Source organism: Lissotriton helveticus, chromosome 12 (assembly GCF_964261635.1).
Source record: "Lissotriton helveticus chromosome 12, aLisHel1.1, whole genome shotgun sequence".
NCBI lineage: Eukaryota > Metazoa > Chordata > Amphibia > Caudata > Salamandridae > Lissotriton > Lissotriton helveticus.
In genome coordinates this window covers 668121887-668142826 of record NC_136073.1, presented here as the reverse complement: position 1 = coordinate 668142826, position 20940 = coordinate 668121887, and the positions used below count along the sequence as shown (strand labels likewise).

General features: G+C 48.5%; 1 long non-coding RNA gene across 1 annotated transcript in view; it reads left to right on the top strand.

Annotated features, from left to right (window-relative positions):
* The window catches only part of LOC144799185 (uncharacterized), a 366493-nt gene that overhangs the window by 306286 nt on the left and 39267 nt on the right, over window positions 1-20940 (top strand). Inside the window, exon 5 of the long non-coding RNA XR_013603771.1 lies at window positions 5677-5789. This is a non-coding gene — a long non-coding RNA (uncharacterized LOC144799185). The remainder of the gene's footprint in view (window positions 1-5676; window positions 5790-20940) is intronic.

Genomic DNA, 20940 nt, shown 5'->3' with positions numbered 1-20940 from the left:
CACGAAACATGTCACTCCGCACGGTCGAATTGCCTTCTCGATCAGCTTCCCACCGGAACTCTCCCCCAAAGCAAAGAAGAATTCTAAACAGAAACTGATCAGACAACATCCCGAGTCACTCTTTGCGGACACCTACCACTGTCCCTTCAAAGGTATGGTAAAAACAGACCTTATCTTCCACACGGAGAGACACAACGTATGGAAACACATAATCAGATCGCACCTTAAAATTGCTAAAACCACCAACACCTCACATAGCTGCAAACTTACTATTTCACGCCCACACCGCCCAAAGCGTAGTGGAAACACCACGGTGACCATCTACTCTAAATGCACAGTACTGATACAAGCCAACAACGACAGTCTAGAGTCCTTTGACGCACTCTTTCCCCTCTCTGCGGGGTACACCCTCTTTCGCACCTCCTCTCCCGCCCATACTCCCACCCTGGAGGTGCCGGACCAGCCATCGGAACTCACCTACCGTCCTGGAACACACTAACACTTGCCCCTCCGCTTATGCCTCCCTCCCCACAACCCCCAGGGAATGCACGCCCCTCTTCTTCCCATGTCGGTTTTACTCCCCCACCTGTAACCCACCTCTCCGAGTACCCCTAGCCACCCCCCACGCCTGCCTCCTCGCAACACCCCCCACTCCACCCACAGGGAGAGCAAGATCCATCTCCTCACCCACATCAGCTCTCTCCGCCATCCGCCACCCACCGCCCAGGTACCTCCCAGCAACTCCACTCGTCCCACACCACAAGACATTCTCCTCACCAGCCCCAAGAATAACAGGACCTCCCTACTCTTGGGTCTCATTCCCACTCACCACTTACCAGCTCTCTCCCCCCACCAGCTCCCGCCCCCCCACCCTCCCCATTCTCCTGCCAGCTATCACCCCCTCCCTACACTGGCCCCTCACACTCCCCAACTCACTGCGAACAACCAGGCCACCCCCATCCCCACGGTGAACGACCAGAACACCGCCCTCCTCACACCCACAGGCAACAAAGCTACTACTTCCCAATGTTGCCTCCCCCTCACCGTCTCCAAAGAGAACAGGTCCACCCTATTGCCCAGCGTTAGCGCTCAGTCAGGCCCGGACTGGCCGTTGCGGGCACCGGGCAATCCCCCGGTGGGCCGCATGGGTGGGGGCCGGTTTTGGGCCCCTGAGGGCCGTTTTTGTTACAGTGCCGAAAATTGTCCCTGTAACAAAATCGGCCAAAAACCAGCACTGGCAAAGAGCGTGGTCGCACCCCCACCTCCCCTTCGGGCGGAGGGAGGGGGGCGGCCTAGCACTTTGTCACTTTGCCAGGACCGGTTTTGGTTCCCAGTCCGGCCCTGCGCTCAGTCCCGTCCATCACCTGCCGGCACAACACACAACATCCCCCTCACAACCCCCATTGACAACTGTAACCCCTCCATAACCACTGTGGGCTCGTACCCCCATCCGTCACCTACCAGCTCCCACCCTCACCCACTCTGCCCTCCCAAGCCCAACACACTTACAGAGGTCCAATCCCGCTACATCTATGAGCCAGAGACTGAGCAACACATTTCTTCGCTTGAAACCCAGATAGCTACCATAATCCTGGACCTCAAACAAATCCTAGCCAACCTCGCAGTGCCCCAACCACCTCATCTCACCCACTCCTCCAACACCCACACACTCTGCAACAAAAATCCAGTAACCTGCCACCTCTTCTACCACCCCCTAGGCAACTCCGCCGGTTTCACTGAACACTTATCTGACCTAATTGCTCACTGCTCCCTACGAGATGCAAACAACCTTATCCTGGGCGACCTCAACCTACACTGGAATGAGGATAACAATCCGCTAATCCAAACTATGAGCGAGCTACTGTGCAACAACAACCTCGTGCAACACTGCTTAGAAACAACCCATAACAAAGGAGCAACCCTTGATGCCATCATATCCAATTATCAAGAAACAGTGAGGATAAACCACACCCTGCCAGTAGACTGGTCCGACCACCACCTTATCCTTTTCCAACTCACTCAGCCAGCCACTCTTCAACTCCCCACCCAAGAACAACCTAAATGGACCAGAAATCTCACTCAGATCAACATGACTGACATGGAAGAAAAGGTCACTCGCCTACTCACTCCCTCCTCGGCTGAGCTCTCCACTACTGAACTCACTGCCCACTACAGCACATCCATGTCAACTATTCTGGATCAGATAGCCCCTCTGAAACTAAAAAAACCCAGGAACATCCCATCCAGATCCTGGTTCAATACGGACATCAATAACGAAAGGCGACAACTTAGAGCCACAGAAAGACTATGGAGAAACAATCCCTCCGCTAGCCTTCTTGATCAACTCAAAACAGCCAGAAGACATTACAAAAAACACATCCACAAAGAAAAAGCCACCTTCTTTTCTCCGCCCTAGATAATGCAAAAAACAGGCCCAACGAACTATTTAAAATCATCAAGCTACAAACCACTAAGCCCGCAACAACTTTCACCCAGGCCTCCACGGAACTCTGCGAAAACTTCACCACATTCTTCGAGGAAAAAATCAACAAGATTGAACTCTCTAGACACCAACATCGATCCCGCCAACAAAAGCCTGCCACTTGACGCTATAGAAATCACCTGCACTCTCAACACAGCTTCATGGAAGGCCTTCACTCCCATCACGAAGCCGAGATTACCAAGCTAATCTTCACATCCAAACCTGCTTCTCACCTCCTGGACCCTATGCCGACTCAACTGACCAAAAATCTCAAGCTCTCATTGCTCCTTTCTGGTGCAGAATCATCATCAGTTCCCTGCAATCAGGCATTATACCTGATTGCCTCAAAGTTGGACAAGTCACGCCACTACTAAAAAAAACCAGGCCTTGACTTGACAGACCTGAACAACTTCAGACCTGTCTCCAATCTCCCCCTCTTATCCAAAATCCTGGAGAAATGCGTCCTCTCTCAGCTGACTCAACACATGGACAACATCACCCTTCTTGACCCACACCAATCAGGGTTCAGGAAAGGCCACAGCACTGAGACGGCGATCCTCAACATCACAGACGACATCCACCAGTCACTATACTCCTGGCAATACTACCTTCTCATTCTCCTCGACCTATTGGCAGCATTTGAAAAGGTAGATCACCAACTTCTCATCAAGACCTTACAAGAAAGGGTTGGTGCCGAGGAAAAGGTCCTCCGATGGTTCACCTCTTTCCTCCAGGACCGCTCGCAAAGGATAAAAATCAAGAACGTTACTTATGACCTCCACCCTGTCAGCAGGGGTGTTCCCCAAGGCTCAGTGATCTCACCGCAACTGTTCAAGATATACATGGAACCTCTCACCACCATTCTTAAAAAGGCATAGATCCCCTTCCACCTATACGCAGATGACACCCAAATCTATCTTCAAACCTCCTCCCCAAAGGACATCCTCAGACTTAACAACACGCTGAAAGAAATTCAACGCTGGCTATCCCAAAATCACCTTAAACTCAATCAAGACAAAACGGAGATCCTCCTCATCGCCAACAAAGAAGAGAACCCACAAATTGACGACTGGCTTAAAGCTTTGGACACTCTAAATGGTAATCTCACCCTTGCCAAATCCGTAAAATCCTTAGGAAATACACAGGACCCCAAACTGGACATGACCAACCACATCAAAAACTCTGCCAAGACTGTCTTCCTCAACCTTAAGCTTCTATACAATATCAAATCATTCATCCCTGCCAAAGACCTCAAACAAGCCACTCAATCGCTGGTGCTATCCAGGCTTGATTATGGCAACGTAACCCTAACCGGCGCCACAAAATCCAACCTGGCTCCCCTCAAAACAACCCTCAACGCCGCAGCCTGAATGGTCACTGGAATCAGGAACTATGACCACATCTCACCAGCTCTTAGAGATCTTAAATGGCTCCCAGTTGAACAGCGAGCCAATTTCAGAACGGCATGCCTCACGCACAAAGCCCTCCACACTGGAAAACCGGACTATCTAGCCGCCAAACTTAAAAGGGCTGGCCAGATGAGAAACCTCAGGAGCTCAACCTCCCTCCTTCTCATCCCCTTGAGAACATGCAAACACAAAACAGCTGCAAGATCATTTGCTGGAATAGCCCCCAAAATTTGGAACTCTATCCCTGCAGACATCAGAACTATCCCTTCATTCACCAAATTCAAAAACACCTTAAAACCCTCCTGCTGAACCGCGCCCTCCCGAATGGATAGCCACACTATCTGTTGCCGGGGCTCCCGACTATACACTGCTCACGTCCCCCTCAACCCGCCTGAGGACTAACTGCGCACTTTATTAATGATGCCTTCGGTCTACCTCAATTTCAACATTCAACTTGACTACCTCGGGACTCTACCACTACCTCTAGTAGACTCAACAAGCTTGGATGGCTTAACTTCTTCAACGTCATCAGCCTTCTGCTTTATTCATCTATTTCTATGGTAAGTCAAGCTCACATTTAATCATTTTGATTGTTATTAAAAGACGTTCATAGCATCTTAATGTCCTCAGTACTTTATAGTGGGGTCTTCTGCGTAAATATAATTTCTGTCACCATAGTATTAATATGGCTGACATTATGGAGCTCCTGATAATTAATCAGTGACTTTGCCTGTCTCCAAGGCTGACAAAGCCTGCTTTAGACACTTGTGTAATAAATATGTCATCAGAGGAAATACTGCCTTTGAGGCTGAAATGAGCTGTCTTTAGTTGAGCGAATGACTTACTTTCTCCTGTAGGCAAGTTTATTTACCCTGTTTCTCTGCACTCTCCATGTGGGACTCTGATACTCAAGATGGATGTTTTTTATGATAGACATTCTTTTAAATCCATCACAACTTCAAAGGGAGCCCAATGCTTTCAGTGGCTCTCAGTGCTCTACCATTACAAGGCCTACTTGCTATGCAGTCATAATAACAGATAGTTCCCTAGTGCATATTTGCTGATTCCTAATCCTCCTGAATGTCATCTTCACTCAGAGCAACTGGTCAATGGAGCCCTGACATCAACAAGCTACAGAAGGATATCATCTGACATGAGGGCCAATCAATTGTCTAGGAAGCAATAGGATACCTTTATCATAGTGTTGAAATGGGTAGCAGAGTAGAGAGGATGCCCAGCTGAAGACGAAGATGGTGGGTTTGAAAAAAATAGGCATTATTTGAGATGTATACATTTTTAGAAGGTGTGGTTGAACATAATTTTCTCGACTTCACTATTGAGTAACTGTCGGATGTGCCTAAAATGAAAATGTTAGAATCTGTAATTTGTGCTTTTTATTATTCGCTTTAACTATAGACTAGACCTTCCTCACTCAACTTAACAGACGAGTTATTTGATATTGGTGTACCATAACCTAAAAGGTTTCCAGTGAGAAGGGTACACAGTGACATGTCTGGCAATCGGATCTTTTAATCCATGTCCACATATAGGCGCTAGAGTTGAGTAGAGAGTGGTTACAAATAGGACATAGGATTGAGAGATGTATGCTAGGTTGAAAACAACTGAGATTTTAATTTATAGTGAGCTGTGTATTTTCAAAATTTTTATAGAAGCCATTATTATTGTTTTTAACGCTGTATACAAATCAGTTGTTTGCTCTATTGCATTACTATGAAAATATTCAAGTTCTAATAATAGACTAACAGTGGACTTTTCCATCTGCAGCATATACTGATTGACCAGCAGTGGCAGTATTGCAGAAGAGAATGCCCCTGCATTGCTGAGAAAAAAAACAATGCAACGTCATCAGCCTTCTGCTTCATTCATCAATTTTTACGGTAAGTCAAACTCACATTTAATCATTTTGATTGTTATTAAAAGACGTTCATAGCATCTCAATGTCCTCAGTACCTTATAGTGGGGTCTTCTGCGTAAATATAATTTCTGTCACCATGGTATTAATATGGCTGACATTATGGAGCTCCTGATAATTAGTCAGTGACTTTGGCTGTCTACAAGGCTGACAAAGCCTGCTTTATACACTTGTGTAATAAATAGGTCATCAAAGGACATACTGCCTTTGAGGCTGCAATGAGCTGTCTTTAGTTGAGCGAATGAATTACTTTTTCCAGGAGGGAAGCTTATTTGCCCTGTTTCTCTGCACTCTCCATGTGGGACTCCAATACTGACGATGGATGTTTTTTTATGAAAGACATTCTTGTAATTCCATTGCAACTTCAAAGGGAGCCCAATGGTTTCAGTGGCTCTCAATGCTTTACCATAACAGGGCCTACTTGCTATGCAGTCATAATTACAGATAGTTCCCTAGTGCATATTTGCTGATGCCTAATCCTCCTGAGTGTCATCTTCACTCAGAGCAATTGGTCAATGGAGCCCTGACATCAAAAAGCTACAGAAGGATGTCATCTGACATGAGGGCCAATCAGTTGTCTAGCAAGCAATAGGATACCTTTATCTTCTCCAGTATTGGGGTGTCTTTCATAGATTCACATGCTTGAATATTCCCCGTCGTCGAAGTGGGAGCCCTACGGTAAATAAAATAGCAATAAACCAATGATATATGTATATAAAAACATAATTACATACATTCCAAAACCATAAATACTTATAAGTTCTAAGGTTAGCATTAACACATAGGAATACATAGAAGATAAGAAAACATGTATAGCATATCCATGTCATTATGTTAGTCCAAACTAGAGCCAATCAGGCGCAAGCACCCCTCTAGAACCTTCTCCTCAGAGGCTCAGGCCCTCAGATTTTCTACTGCACGTCGTGTGAAGGGAGTCTCCCTGACCTCTGCTCAGTTTTCAACTTCTTTCAAGATTTCTACAGTTTTTTTTCCTGGGATGTCTTCAAGTAAGAAGTCTTTGTTTAGACCATGTGCTTCTTGTGGGAAATTGCGGCTCTTCTCAGAGGACCCTCACAAGAAGTGTATTTACTGCCTCTATCCAGAGCATGAAGTGCAGGACTTTCCCCACCAAGACTCTTAAGGACAGGGAAGGGCGTCTCCTCCTGTGGTTGTAGAGGTTGAAAGATAAGGATTCACCTCTTTCTGACGCAGAAAGCCTTGCGTCAGGTGTCTCTAGAGCCGCATCTAAACGTAGCAGTGTGCAGGATTTACCATATCCTTTCCTGAAAAAGAAAAAACTTCCAACTTCAGAGAGCTCTTGCTGTGTCTCTACCTCCTCTTGCTACACCTACGCCCCGAGATCTGACTCTCAGGCGTCCACGGCTCCTTCCACGCATGTTTCTACAAAAAAACGTGCAAAATCATCGACGGGAGTGTCGACGGTCGTTCCGACGACGAAATCTGCCGTCTCCAGTTCTCTGACGACGACGGGTACAACGACTTGTGCCAGTGGGTTGTCGACGGCTGCAGCGTCGAGGTCGTCAATGTCGACAATGGTGTGTGTGAGCTACAAATCTGTCTCGTCGACGATCCCAATCTCATCGTCAACGTCTAAGAAGGCAATCTTGTCGACATCGAAATCTTCGTCGACGCTTACGTCGGCGGGTGCTCCGTCAGCGACTGCTCCGTCGACGGCTGTTTCGTCGTCGGCGACTCCGTCGACGGTGGCTCCGTTGACGGCTGTGGTCTTGTCGTCGACGGCTTTGTCGAAGGCTGCTTCATCGAAGGCTGGAGTCTTGCCGTCGACGGCTTCGTCGGTGATCGTTGTCCCGTCGTTGATGACAATGTCGTCAACGTCTACCTTCGCATCATTGCCTCTGGTGCCTTTTTCTTCATCCGGATTTGGGGTTTCTGCTGTTGACCCGCTGCACCAACGCCGACAGGTGCCTTTGGATCAGCTTCCACTTCCACGTCATACTCAGCCTCCGTCACCTAAATGTAAATGTAAATGTGGGTGTACTTGTAAAGCGCACTGCGACTCCATGGAGTATCCTGGCGCTGAAGACCGCTGGGGAACCCGTCCTGGTTTTCCCTGTGAGATGGTCCCTTTCTGGGTATCTCCAAGGTGAAACCAGGCATCCCCGGCGTCTATGGTGGGCCGTTGTAGAGATGAGGAAAGCTTAATGCCCAGAGTTGCCGAGTGTGTTCCCTGGTTAGAGTAGGCACCGAGGCGAGAATTATCGAGTCCGTTTTTGACCCTGGTCCACGACCCTGCCGCGTCGGGTATTGAACCCTGGTCCCGGGCTGTTTTCTGCTTACAGGTCTGCCGCCTCTAACCAGTGAGCCACACCACTCCACCTCTTTTTGCCATGGGTTTGGAGCGGACTCTGGTTCTGATGAGGAGAAGAATGATAGGTTCTGGGCAGCTCGAAGCCCTTCGGAGCTCATCATTAAATGTCAAGACTATGAGGATGATCAGGTCGATCCTTATTTTCATGAGGAGGATCCTTCTATTCAGATTCCCGCCGCTCAAATACCACTCTCCCTCATTTCTAATCTCCAATACATGCTTGAAGATTATAATAGATGATTTCCACCGTCTCACCAGGGGTCTCCTCCACCTATGGTGCCTGCAGCTACTGCAGCTCCTCCCCCTGCTCCACTGCCTGAGTCAGTTGCGCCCTCTACATCTCAAACAACCTCTATTCAGGTCTATGCTACAGTTTATGAGGATGATGACCCTCACCCAGATCGGGAAGACGGCGAAGTCAATGATGATTTTGGGAACATGGCCGACTGGGACGACTATCAGATCCAGACACCGTCTTCTCCACTTTCGGGTCCGGGGGATTCCCCTCCCGTGGATATAACTGGTTTTCACCAACTTATGGAACGAGCTGCGCAGAGTTTTAAACTTCCTATGGTTCTGAAGGATGAGGACTGTTTTCTTTATGATTTCACTAGTCAACCTTTTAAACAGGTCAGGACAGTGCCCATAATTGACTTCATTTGGAACAAGGGTGTCAAACTGATGCAGGCCCTTCTGCATTTTCCTGCTCGACGCGTCTGTCCGGTCACTTGGCCTTTGGCTAGTGGCCTCTGTGACGACGAACCTTTGAATTTCCAATGCTGGTCTGGTTGCTCCAGACTGGCCCTTGCTCCCCTGAAAAGGAGCAGCCCATCAGACCTTGCTGGTCTGATTAAGAAGCCATCTTCATTTTCTGCGTGGGTTGCCTTTGCCAAGGCTTGTTGACTCCAATCCAGAAGCCGATACCGCCGACAGCGAGATCCTTCGTGGGACAGTCCGTATCCAGCTCCTGGTCGTCGTCGACACCTCCTGATCCACATGGCTGCAGAGGCAAGCTTCATGACATCACCTAATTGCTTCCCAACATCGCCTGGTTCCTTCCTGGTTCCACCCGGTCACTGGCTAGTGACCTAGACTCTGTCCCCTCTGCTTTCAGGTCCTCTTCATCCTAGATCCACCCTTGGATCCACCCGGACATCTTTCACCTGGTCGCCTGCAGCATCTTTCTTCAAGGCTCCATTGAGAACGACGACGAAACCCGACACACTTTGACACCTATGCACCCGCAGCCCGTGGATGAGGTAACGCGAGTACTTCGGTGCTCCAGTAGGGATTGACTATCCTAGTGTCCAGATTTACTAGTTGTTTCCTCCGAGCTAGACCGGAAGTGTCCTAAATCTTCATTTACTTACCTTCTAACTTCCCATTGACTTAACATTGACTCCCGCGTGTGTGTAAAGACACTGCACGCGCCGCCTGTGGGCCTCCTACTCCTAACCTAAGGGTCAGATAGTTTAGCCCCAGCGATTCTCTAGGCCCTAGGCCTTCTCCTTTCCCAAGTCCTGGTCCTTATACCACTTATTTAGTATATGGTTTTACGCGCCCCTAAGGCCCAACTGTAAATTGTGCTATTTAAAGTATTTCTAAGTGTAACTTGTTATATGCTTTTGCCTCTGACCTCATAAAGAGTTCAGAGGAGTGTGTTAGTGAATAAATACATATATATTTTATATATATCCTGTGTGGTGTCCTTTCATTTGATATTCAAGGGGTTACATATGGGAAAACAGCTGGCTTTACACGCCCTCAAGAGTCTTTTAGCCTAAGACTGTTCTGTCCACGCTACCACTAGGATAGCTGGTCTATAAGGTTGACTTACAACCATCACCATAAGGGTTGTTTGGACTAGTGCAAGGTGCTCACTAGAATAGTGAACATCATATACCAGACCAACTTCTCACATTGGTGTGCAGCGGTTGGGATTAGAGCTTGCTGCTGTTTTACCACTTGTAATCTTGCGATATCATTTGAAAGATCACATAGGTACCTGTAGGTACATATAAAAACAAGTCTTAGTATACTTAAGTTCTACTGAACTTAGCTGTTGTAGAGCCTGGGCCTAGCACACCCTGACTACAACTCCTAGATAGTTTCTATAGGAAAACACATAGTGTAGGTAGGTGCAACACCACACCTCACTAGAAACCATGTCTCAGACAGTGAACCCCAGTGGTTCTCTGCCTGCAGAGGTAGATCCCTTGGGGACTACCTCAAGATATGAAGCCTTAGCCTTCCAAGAATTGAGACAATTGTGTACTTCTAGAAGGCTAAAACAGGGTTCAAACCCTACACTAAAGTTCTTAGTTGAGCTCTTAGAAGAGTATGATGCTCAAAAGACACATGACTCGGGTGCTTCAGGTAGCTCAGATGAAGTCCTGCCCTCCACAGAGGATACCACTGATACTATAGTACCAGATGAGGTAGAAGAAGTAGAGGAAGATGATTCTGATTCTGAGACAAACAGCTAGGTCCCAGTCAGAAGACTTAGCCAAGCTAACTTAAGCATACATGGGAGTCAGTATGGGTAGCCCTCATGCAGACCTCTAAGTGGGCTTAATCAGAGGCAGAGAAGAGGGCGATCCCACTCCAGGGACTCTCTCTAATCTCAGGCTTCAAATGGCTCTCGTGGCCTTGCTCAGAGAGGGATGGCTTCCCCTCAGAGAAGGGAACATGAGGCAAAGATGAGAGAAGCTGCTCTTAGGATTGAAAGACAGGAACTTGAGGTTGCCCTGGCCAAAGAGATGCTTGCTCGTGCTAGAGAGCATAGAGAGAGTGGGTTAGAACCCACTGGTGGCAGCAATATCCCTAAGGATAAAGATAGGTTATATGAAAATAGACACCTAAGCAAGATTGTGCCCCCCTATAAAGAAGGGGATGACATCCACAAATGGATTACTGCTTTGGAGAGGGCCTGCAAAGTGCAGCAGGTACCCCAAAGTCAGTGGGCAGCAATCTTATGGCTCTCCTTTTCTGATAAAGGTAGAGATAAGCTTTTCACAGTTAGTGATGGGGATCCTAACAACTACTCGGTCCTGAAGAGTGCTCTGATTGATGGGTTTGGCCTAACCACTGAACAGTATAGGTTGATGTTCAGAGATACCCAGAAGAGACAGACTCAGGACTGGACTGATTTTGTTGATTGTGCCACTAAGGTACTGGAAGGCTGGTTATTGGGAAGTCAAGTTAGGGACTATACAGGATTGTATAATTTGATCATGAGAGAGCAAATCCTTAGCAACTGTCAAAACCAGCTATTGCATCAGTACCTGATTGACTCTGATCTGACCTCTCCCCAAGAATTGGGAAAGGAGGCAGACAAATGGGTCAGAACCAGGACAAAGCAGAAAAACCAGAACCAAGGGGGTGATCAGAAAAGGCAGACCAGAAGGGTAATGAGCAGAAACAAAAAGACCAGAAGTCTTCACCAGGCCCCCAAAAGGCAAAGGGGGAGGGTGGCTCCAAAAATAACAAACAGAATCAAGAAGGTCCAAAGAAGCCCTGGTGTGGATACTGTAAATCAGTCTCTCACTGGTTTAGTGAGTGCACCAAGAAGGGCACAGCACCAACCACCATTGCCCCTAAGGCAACTGTTCCCCCTAGTCCAACTGTTAGTGGTGGTTCCCAGCAAAAGGGTGTAGTAGGGTTAACTGAGGTGGACTCTGGCCCAGTCAGAGTACCAACTCAGGCTGTTCTTGTCTGTGATTGGGACGTAGCAATGCCCTCTACTGTAAGTCCCAGTAATCTGAGCAAGTACAGACAGACACCTTTTATTAATAATAAGTTGGGCCAGGCCGACAGGGACACTTGTGCCAGTGTCACCATGGTGACGCCTAACTTTGTGGACCCTGAACAGATCATACTAGGTGAGACCTACCTAGTGACCAACGCTAGCAATGCCACTACCTCCCATAGCATGGCAGTTGTTAACTTCTCCTGGGGAGGGGTAACTGGCCTCAAAAGAGTTGTTGTGAGTTCAGACCTTCCAGTAGAGTGTCTGTTAGGTAATGATCTTGAAACCTCAGTTTGGTCTGAGGTGGAGTATAGGACCCATGTAGAAATGCTGGGAATATCAGCACATGTCCTTGCTGTTACCAGGTCACTGGCCAAAAAGTGCTTACCTGAACAAGTGCTGGATCTTGGAACAATATACCAGACACTACCCAAGAGAAAGAGCACGAGGGTTAAGGCAGTGCCTTCCCCCCTGCCTCAAGTTGAGGATCAGCCCTCCCAGGAGGAGGATTCTGAGATCCAAGAGGGAACTGCCCTGGAAGAACTTGAACCTGATCAGGTTGAGTTTCTTGGGACAGGGGGACCCTCAAGGGCAGATCTGAGGCAGGCTCAATTAGATTGTTCCTCTCTTGAACCCCTCAGACAGCAGGCTGCTGCTGAGGCTGCTGGGAATGCTCAAGGTACCCATAAAGTGTATTGGGATGATGGTCTCCTTTATTCAGAGGCTAGAGACCCCAAGCCTGGTGCTTCCAGGAGGTTGGTTATACCTCTGCAATTTAGGGGCTTCCTTCTTACCTTGGTCCATGATATTCCCCTAGCAGAACACTTGGGCCAGAACAAGACTTGGGACAGGCTTGTCCCTCACTTTCACTGGCCCCATATGTCAGAAGATACCAAGGAGTTTTGTCGCTCCTGTGTTACCTGCCAAGCCAGTGGCAAATCAGGTGGCACAACAAAGGTCCCCCTCATACCACTACCTGTGGTGGGGGTACCCTTTGAGAGAGTGAGGATAGACATTGTAGGTCCAATGGACCCCCAAACAGCATCTGGGCACAGATTTATACTGGTGGTAGTGGATCATGCCACCAGGTATCCAGAAGCTATTCCCCTGAGGACAACAACAGCTCCTGTTGGGGCAAGAGCCCTACTTGGAGTTTTCTCCAGAGTGGGCTTTCCAAAGGAGGTTGTCTCTGACAGAGGTGCAAACTTCATGTCAGGATATCTAACTGCAATGTGGAAGGAGTGTGGTGTCAACTATAAGTTCACCACCCCCTATCACCCGCAGTGTAATGGGCTTGTGGAAAGATTCAACAAGACCCTCAAAGGGATGATAAAAGGGTTACCTGAAAAGCTGAGGCGAAGATGTGACATCCTTTTACCCTGCCTTCTGTTTGCTTACAGAGAGGTGCCCCAAAAGGGGATTGGCTACAGCCCTTTTGACCTTTTGTTTGGGCATCCTGTAAGAGGACCCCTATGTCTTGTGAAGGAAGGATGGGAGTTACCTCTCAAAAAGCCTAAACTTGACATAGTGGACTATGTACTTGGATGGCTGAGTATATGGAGAAGGCTTCCAAAAACCTTGAGGCCAGCCAAGAACTTCAGAAAGCTTGGCATGACCAAAAGGCTGTGCTGACTGTGTACCAGCCAGGACAGAAAGTGTGGGTGTTGGAGCCAGTGGCCCCAGCAGCACTCCAGGACAAATGGTCTGGACCCCATACAATAGTTGAACAGAAGGGAGATGTCACCTACTTGGTGGACCTTGGGACTCCCAGAAGCCCCCACAGGGTGCTTCATATCAACAGACTAAAAGCATTTGTTGACAGGGCAGACATGGGCTTGCTTATGGCTACAGATGAGGGGCAGGAGGAAGGGAGTGACCCTCTCCCAGACCTGCTTGCTCAGAACCCTGATGATGGGTCAGTAGATGGTGTTGTCTTTGCTGACAGCCTCTCTGAACATCAGCAACAGGACTGCAGACAAGTTCTTCAGTCATCTGTTTTCCCTGACCCCAAGTCAGACAAGCTGGTGCACCCATGAGGAGGACACTTGTGACAGTCTGCCTGTAAAGAGTAAAATCTACAGGCAACCTGACCATGTCAGGGACTGCATTAGGACAGAGGTCCAAAAGATGTTGGAGCTGAGAGTTATTGAGCCCTCAGAGGGCCCTTGGGCCAGTCCAGTAGTCCTGGTGTCAAAACCTCACACCCAAGATGGTAAGAGAGAGATGAGGTTTTATGTGGACTACAGAGGTCTCAATGCTGTCACTAGGACAGATGCCCACCCCATCCCCAGGACAGATGAGCTCATTGATAGATTGGCTTCTGCCAAGTTCTTGAGCACATTTGACCTGACAGCAGGCTACTGGCAAATCAGGTTAGCTGAGGATGCAAAAGCCAAGACAGCATTTTCGACCCCAGGAGGACATTATCAATTTGTGGTAATGCCCTTTGGTCTGAAGAATGCACCTGCCACTTTCCAAAGGTTGGTGAATCAAGTTCTCACAGGACTGGATTACTAATGTGCAGCTTATCTTGATGATATTGCTGTCTTTAGCTCCACCTGGGAGGATCACCTGGTCCACCTGAGGAATGTTTTAGAGGCTCTGAAAAAGGCAGGCCTCACTATCAAGGCTACCAAGTGCCAGATAGGGCAGAGCAAGGTTGTGTACCTGGGCCACCTGGTAGGTGGGGGTCAGGTTCAACCACTGGAGAGCAAGATCCAGACTATCAGAGACTGGACTCCTTCAATCACCCAGACACAGGTCAGAGCTTTCTTGGGCCTGTCTGGGTACTACAGGAAGTTTGTGAAAAACTATGGGTCCATTGTTACACCACTGAATGATTTAACTTCCAAAAAGATGCCAAAGAAAGTTCAGTGGATAGTTAGCTGTCAAAAGGCATTTGATGACCTGAAGCAGGCCATGTGTACTGCACCTATTCTGAAAAGTCCAGATTAATCCAAAGAGTTAATAGTCCAAACAGATGCTTCTGAGTTGTGTGTGGGAGCTGTACTTTCACAACTGAATATAGATGGTCAAGACCAGCCCATTGCTTTCATAAGCAGAAGGCTGACCCCTAGAAAGAAACGTTGGTCACTATAGAGAGCGAGGCCTTTGGGCCCTGAAGAAGCTGAGGCCATACTTGTTTGGCACTCACCTCAAGATTCAGACAGACCACAAGCCCCTCCAATGGTTAAATCAGATGAAGGGTGAAAATCCCAAACTTCTTAGGTGGTCCATTTCCCTACAGGGGATGGACTTTACAGTGGAACATAGACCTGGGACTGACCATGCCAATGCAGATGGACTCTCCAGATATTGCCACTTGGAACATGAAGACTCAACTGGTCAATGTTAGTTTAATGTCCCTAAGTTTAGAGGGGGGTTGTGTAGGAGAGTAGGGTCTGCTTCCTATGGTCACCCCCACTTTTTGCTTTTGCTTTACTGGTTTTCGACTTAGATGTGGTTGTGGGCCTGCTAATCAGACCCACAGCCCAGATGCACTCTCTCTAAATTCACACCATGTACTCTAGGTACATCCACAATTGGGAATTGGCTCACCTTATCAGCCCCTGTAGAAGTGTACCCTAGGTACTCAGGGCATAGGTGTAACCAAGGCCTCCCAGGGGCTGCAGCATGTATTATGCCACCCCTGGCTGGCCACTCAAACTGACACAACTGGCTGATCACTCAGCTGGGGCAAGGTCGTGTAATCACCCCTTGCTTAGGTATATTATTCTTATATCTACCCTTATATATAGACACACAGTAACCTATAAGTCACTCCTATGGCAGGCCTTAATCCTGAAGGCAGAGTGCTTGTTTATGTGTGAGATGGTGCTCTAGCATGAGCTGAGCCTGTCTGCAGCTTTCGGAAGCATGTCCTTATAGCTGTTCTATGATATCGGCATACCATATACTCTTAAGTGCATTATAATCCTTGCGGTTGTATGCTAACTTTGGTTTGGCTTTATCTAAACATGTCGTGTAAGGTGTCATACGCTTTGGAATACTACCCCCTCGCCAATTCTGGCGACGGGGGTAGCATTCCACCCTTCTAGAGGGAGAAGAAATGTTGTTGCTAACTATCCCGGTTAAAGTTAACCAGAGCCACAGCGTCACAAAATGGTCGCTGCTGCCACAGACACAAGTCTGACCATCTGCTGCTGGGAGTCCTTCAAGTCACGGAGGTTTGGACAATAGGTTTCCTGCCTGGAGAGGTGCGAGCACCACCCCAGACAGGACTTTGTGTATTGGGACAGGGAGGGCTGAATAGAATGAGACACTGCCTGGGGCACACTAGGTGCTCCATGCATACCCCAGTTCAAACCGGTTGCTGGGGCACTCCAGCCCCAGCTCTGGCGCGAAACTGGACAAAGGAAAGTGGGTGTAACCACCCCCCTTCCTGGTCCCACCCATAGGAGCGACCTAGAAAGTAATCCAGCCCCTTTTAGTTGTATAAAGGTAGGAGCTGAGCCCCATGACTTTAGATTTTGATCCTGAACTGAAACTTGAAACGAAACTCTGGACCTTCGACGTTCTGCTGAAGCTGAAGACTGAAGAATCTCCCTTGTGGCCAAGGAGTGACCACCCTGGGCAACCAGGCACCATCCAGCAAATCAACGGCTTGCTTTGTCGACGCTCCCGCCGGGGACCCGAGCACAGAGCCTGGCAAGACCCAGACTTCCAGACCTCTCTGACCCTCTCTTCACGTCTGCAGCATAGCTGAGATCCGTGGAGGCGACGAGACACGTGGGACCGGACATCTTGAAAAGTCCACCACTTGCTAACTGTGCAGCTCCTGAGGTATCCTCGAAGCTGTGCACTGGGGATTGAGAAGCCCCGAATCCGAGCTCCACCTGCACCGAAGATCAGCCCTCCACACTCCACGAGTTCTGCGTGGGGCCCTTCTGCTTATATTCTGCTCGACGCGTTGTCCGGTTGCTGGCCCGCTGGCTAGTAGCCTCTGTGACGACAATCCTTTTGAACCAACTCGCTGGTCTGGTTGCTCCAGACTGGCCCTTGCCTGTATCAGAAGCCTTCTTTGAATCCTGCGTGGGTTGCCTTTGCCAAGGTTTGTTGACTCCAATCCGGCAGTCGACCCCTCCATCTGCGAGAACCTTTGTGGGACAGCTCCCCTCCAGCATGTGGTCGTCCTCAACGCCTCCTGGTCCGCGTGGCTGAAGAGACAAGCTTCACGACAGCACCTGATTGCTCCTCGACGTCGTCTGGTTCCTTCCTGGTTCCACCCGGTCACTGGCTAGTGACCCAGACTCTGTCCCCTCTGCTTTCAGGTCCTCTTCATCCTCGATCCACCCTTGGATCCACCCGGACACCTTGCTCCTGGTCGCTTGCAGCATCTTTCTTCACAGGCTCCATAGACTTCAACGGCGAAACCCGACACATCTTCACACCTATGCACCCGCTTCCTGTGGGTGAGGTAACACGAGTACTTCGGTGCTCCCAAGGGTATTGACTATCCAAGTGTCTAGGTTTTTAGTTGTTCCCTTCCAGCTAGACCAGAAGTGTCCTAAATCCTTCTTTTTCTAAACTCTAAGTTCCCATTGACTTAACATTGACTCTCGTGTGTGAGTAAAGACACTGCACGCGCCGCTGTGGGCCTCCCACTTCTAAACTAAGGTTCAGATAGTGTAGCCCCAGCGATTCCCTAGGCCTTTCCCTTTCTCGTGACGTGGTACTTATACCACTTTCTTAATATATGGTTTGCTTCGCCCCTAGGGACCAACTGTAAATTGTGCAACTTAAAGTATTCTGATTAAGTAACTTGTGATGTGCTTTGGCCTCTGATCTCATAAAGAGTTCAGAGGAGTGTGTTAGTAAATAAATACATATATATTTTATATATATCCTGTGTGGTGTCCTTTCATTTGGTATTCAAGGGGTTACATATGGTAAAACAGCTGGCTTTACATGCCCTCAAGAGTCTTTTAGCCTAACACTGTTCTGTCCACACTACCACTAGGATAGCTGGTCTATAAGGTTGACTTACAACCATCACCATAAGGGTTGTTTGAACTGGTGCAAGGTGTTCACTAGAATAGTGAACATCATATACTAGGCCAACTTCTCACAGTATGGTCTCAACTTCTTCAGGGCCCAAACCACAGCAAAGGCCTCCCTCTCAATAGCTGACCAACGTTTCTCTCTAGGGGTCAGCCTTCTGCTAATAAAAGCAATGGGCTGGCCTTGATCATCTACATTAAGTTGTGAAAGCACAGCTCCCACCCCCAACTCAGAAGCATCTGTTTGGACAATAAACTCTTTGGAGTAGTCAGAACTCTTTAAGATAGGTGCAGAGCACATGGCCTTCTTTATTATAGAGGCTTTTGTAGCGCGCTCTGTTACTAAATAGTATAGTATCCTTCTTCAGGTCATCAAATGCCTTTTGACAGCTAACTGTCCACTGAATCTTTTTTGGCATCTTCTTAGAAGTCAAGTCATTAAGTGGTGTCACAATGGACCCATAGTTCTTAACAAACTTTCTGTAGTAACCAGACAGGCCCAAGAAAGCTCTGACCTGTGTCTGGGTAGTTGGAGGAGCCCAGTCCTTGATTGTCTGGATCTTACTCTCCAGTGGTTGAACCTGACCTCCACCTACAAGATGGCCCAGGTACACAACCTTACTCTGCCCTATCTGGCACTTTGTGGCCTTGATAGTCAGGCCTGCCTTCTGCAGGGCCTCTAAAACCTTCTTCAGGTGGATCAGGTGATCCTCCCAGGTGGAGCCGAAGACAGCAATATCATCAAGATAAGCTGCACAAAAGTCATCCAACCCAGTGAGGACTTGGTTCACCAACCTTTGGAAAGTGGCAGGTGCATTCTTCAAGCCAAAGGGCATTACCACAAATTGATAATGACCTCCTGGGATTGAGAAAGCAGTTTTGGCCTTGGCATCCTCAGCTAACCTGATTTGCCAATAGCCAGCTGTCAAATCAAATGTGGCAGAAGCTTCTGCCAATCTATCAATGAGCTTATCTGCTCTTGGAATTGGGTGAGCATCTGTCCTAGTGACAGCATTGAGACCTCTATAGTCCCCAGAGAACCTCATCTCTCTCTTACCATCTTGGATGTGGGGTTTTGGTACAAGGACTACTAGGCTGGCCCAGGGGCTCTCTGATGGCTCAATTACTCCCAGCTCAAGCATTTTCTATACCTCAGTCTTTATACAGTCCCTGACATGGTCAGGTTGCCTGTAGATCTTACTCTTCACAGGCAGACTGTCACCAGTGTCCACCTCATGGGTGCACCAGTTAGTCTGACTAGGTGTCAATAAAAACATATGTCTAAAGGCCTGTAGAACTTGTCTGCAGTCCTGTTGCTGCTGGTCAGTGAGGCTGCCAGCTAAGGCCACACCATCAACTGAACCATCATCAGGGTTCTGAGTCAACAGGTCTGGGAGAGGGTCACTCTCTTCCTCCTGTCCCTCATCTGTAGCCATGAGCAAGCCCATGTCTTCCCTGTCAACATATGCCTTGAGTCTGTTGACATGGAGCACCCTGTGGGGGCTCCTAGGGGTGCCAAGGTCCACCAAGTAGGTGACCTCTCCCTTTTTCTCAACAATGGTGTGGGGTCCAGACCATTTGTCCTGGAGTGCTGCTGGGGCCACTGGCTCCAACACCCACACCGGTCATGCCAAGCTTTTTGAAGTTCTTGGCTGGCCTCAAGGTTTTTGGATGCCTTCTCCATGTACTCTGCCATCCTGGAGCAGAGACCAAGTACATAGTCCACTATGTCAAGTTTAGGCTTTTTGAGAGGTAACTCCCATCCTTCTTTCACCAGACATAGGGGTACCCTTATAGGATGCCCAAACAAAAGCTCAAAAGGGCTGTAGCCAACCCCCTTTTGTGGGACCTCTCTGTAAGCAAACAGAAGGCAGGGTAGAAGAATGTCCCATCTTCGCCTAAGCTTTTCAGGTAAACCCTTGATCATACCCTTGAGGGTCTTGTTGAATCTTTCAACAAGCCCATTGCACTGTGGATGGTAGGGTGTAGTGAATTTGTAATTAACACCACTCTCCTTCCACATAGCAGTCAAATACCCAGACATGAAGTTTGCACCTCTGTCTGAGACAACCTCCTTTGGAAAGCCCACTCTTGAGAAAACTCCCAGGAGGGCTCTTGCCACAACAGGTGCTGTTGTGGTCCTTAGGGGAATAGCTTCTGGATACCTGGTGGCATGATCCACTACCACCAGTATAAATCTGTGCCCAGAGGCTGTTTGGGGATCCATTGGTCCAACAATGTCAATCCCAACTCTTTCAAAGGGTACCCCCACCACAGGTAGTGGTATGAGGGGGGCCTTTGTTGTGCCACCTGATTTGCCACTGGCCTGGCAGGTCAAACAGGAGCAACAAAACTCCTTAGTATCTTCTGACATATGGGGCCAGTGAAAGTGAGGGACAAGCCTGTCCCAAGTCTTGTTCTGGCCTAGATGTCCTGCTAAGGAAATATCATGGGCTAAGGTAAGAAGGAAACCCCTGAAGGTCTGAGGTATGACCAACCTCCTGGAAGCACCAGGCTTGGGGTCTCTACCCACAGAATAAAGGAGCCCTACCTCCCAGTAAACTTTACGGGTACCTGTAGCACTCCCAGCAGCCTCAGAAGCAGCTTGCTGTCTGAGGGGTTCAAGAGAGGGGCAGTCTTACTTAGCCTGCCTCAAGTCTGCCCTTGAAGGTCCCCCTGTCCCCAGAAACTCAACCTGTTCAGGTTCAAGCTCTTCCAGGACAGTTCCTTCAGGAGTCTCCGAATCAGCTTCCTGAGAAGGTTGATCCTCACTTTTAGGTAGGGGGAAGGCACTGCCTTAACCCTACTGCTCTTTCTCTTGGATGGAACTTGGTCCATAGTTTCAGGATCCAAGGCCTGTTCAGTTTGGTACTTTTTGGCCTGTGACCTGGTCACAGCAAGGACATGAGCTGATATGCCTAACATCTCCGCATGAGTACTATACTCCACTTCTGACCATACTGAGTTTTCAAGATCATTGCCTAAAAGACATTCAACT